Source organism: Rattus norvegicus, chromosome 10, assembly GCF_021556685.1.
Source record: "Rattus norvegicus strain SHRSP/BbbUtx chromosome 10, alternate assembly SHRSP_T2T, whole genome shotgun sequence".
Classification (NCBI taxonomy): Eukaryota; Metazoa; Chordata; class Mammalia; order Rodentia; family Muridae; genus Rattus; species Rattus norvegicus.
The window spans coordinates 96,807,252-96,808,908 of NC_141543.1; the positions used below are offsets into that span (position 1 = coordinate 96,807,252).

A 1,657-nucleotide genomic window follows, 5' to 3' on the forward strand; every position below is an offset into this window, starting at 1 on the left:
CACGTAGCTGCTTTCTCTCAGTGTCCCCTCATGTGGCCTTTTATCCAGTGTGACTGGGTAGGGACATGGGTGGCCTTTCTCCTCTTTTTTTTTTTTTTTTTTTTTTGGTTCTTTTTTTTTTCCGGAGCTGGGGACCGAACCCAGGGCCTTGCGCTTCCTAGGCAAGCGCTCTACCACTGAGCTAAATCCCCAGCCCCGGCCTTTCTCCTCTTAAAAGGACATCGGTCCTATGGAGTTGGGATCTTACTGTTTTTGATTCAATAAAGTTTTATTTTTTCGAATGTACATCTGATTGAAGCTGTTCGTGCGTCTTCACCAGCAGCTGGGACGTCGCCACCCTTTGTGTTTCTGGTGTAAACTACCTGGGCTCTGTGCTTTGAAACCAGCTTGACGAGTCCTTCCCTAAGTAGCTCCTGAAGGGCTGCCCCGGGCCACGGAGCCTCGACTCTCCGCCTCGACTCTCCAGTCTCTCGGAGACCACAGCTGGGGTCATAAGCTGTAGTTGGGGACTTCCTTCCAGAGTTTGTCGTAAGTAGCTTTGTCAAACAGGATGAGATTGTTCAGCTTGTCCTGAATTTGCCTTTGGACCAGGTCTTCTTTTTGGCTTTGCCTCCAAGTTTATTTACTGGGTCTTTGTCTCTTTGGGCTGACTTTCTGGCATCTTTCTTCTTCTTCTCGTCTTTCACCAACTCAGAAAGTAGTGTGGACCACTGCAGCCTTGGTAAGATGTCTCAGGATCATCTTACTCTTTAAGACCATATTTGGCTTTAACTGTTTCCATGTATGAATCTGAAACAGTCTTGTTACATGGTCTGCTTGGCACTGACCTCTCGTGCCCCCTGCCTCAGTTTCCCCATGTTGGGAGTATAGGTAGCAACCATCACCCTCAGGCGCTTACCCATTTTCAAGAGGTTGGAGCTTCAGCAGGAATTCGGGGTAAACATAGTCAGTCCATAGCACCCGAGTTTGGGGGTTATTGATTTTGGTTTTGTTTTACTCCTCTGCAGTGCCCCAGAACATTCTTTTGTTCAGCATGCTTGAGAAGCACTATTAGGCACCTTTAGTATCGTGGTTTGGGTCTAATTACCAAAGTTCTGCTCTTCCTAAAGGACACTCTAGTTAATAGCTCACCATTTCCACGCTTGGTCAAGCTCCCCTTTGACCAGCCCCTCTGTGAGGCGAGGAGAACTGGACACTCAGTACCTGTCAGGACAACAGCAGGAAGACAGTGATTTCCATATCTCTGCTTGGCCAGTGGGTAGCCATTCCTGTGGCGAGAGCAGAGGAGGAGGGCAGGTCTACGGTGAGGGGAATGTGTATGCTGACTCTACAGTCCCTCCGAGGCACTCACTGGTTACTAACGCTGGCACTGAGATGAAGGGACATGGCTGGAAATTATTCTTCTCCTTCTCCTTCTCCTTCTCCTTCTCCTCCTCCTCCTCCTCCTCCTCCTCCTCCCTCTCCCTCTCCCTTTCTCTTCTTCCTTCTTCCTTCTTCTTCTTCTTCTTCTTCTTCTTCTTCTTCTTCTTCTTCTTCTTCTTCTTCTTCTTCTTCTTCTTCTTCTTCTTCTTCTTCTATATTGTTATTGTTAGCTATTTTTGTCAACTTGTGAGAAGCCCCCTCAAGAGAGGGACTGCCTCCACCAGACTGGCCTGTG

The 1,657-nt window shown here is 48.2% G+C and overlaps 1 pseudogene; it reads right to left on the reverse strand.

Moving 5' to 3' along the window:
* Positions 1–257: 257 nt before the first annotated feature.
* Positions 258–1,386, reverse strand: LOC148003136 (small ribosomal subunit protein eS25 pseudogene; annotated as a pseudogene).
* Between the last annotated feature and the right edge of the window lie 271 nt (positions 1,387–1,657).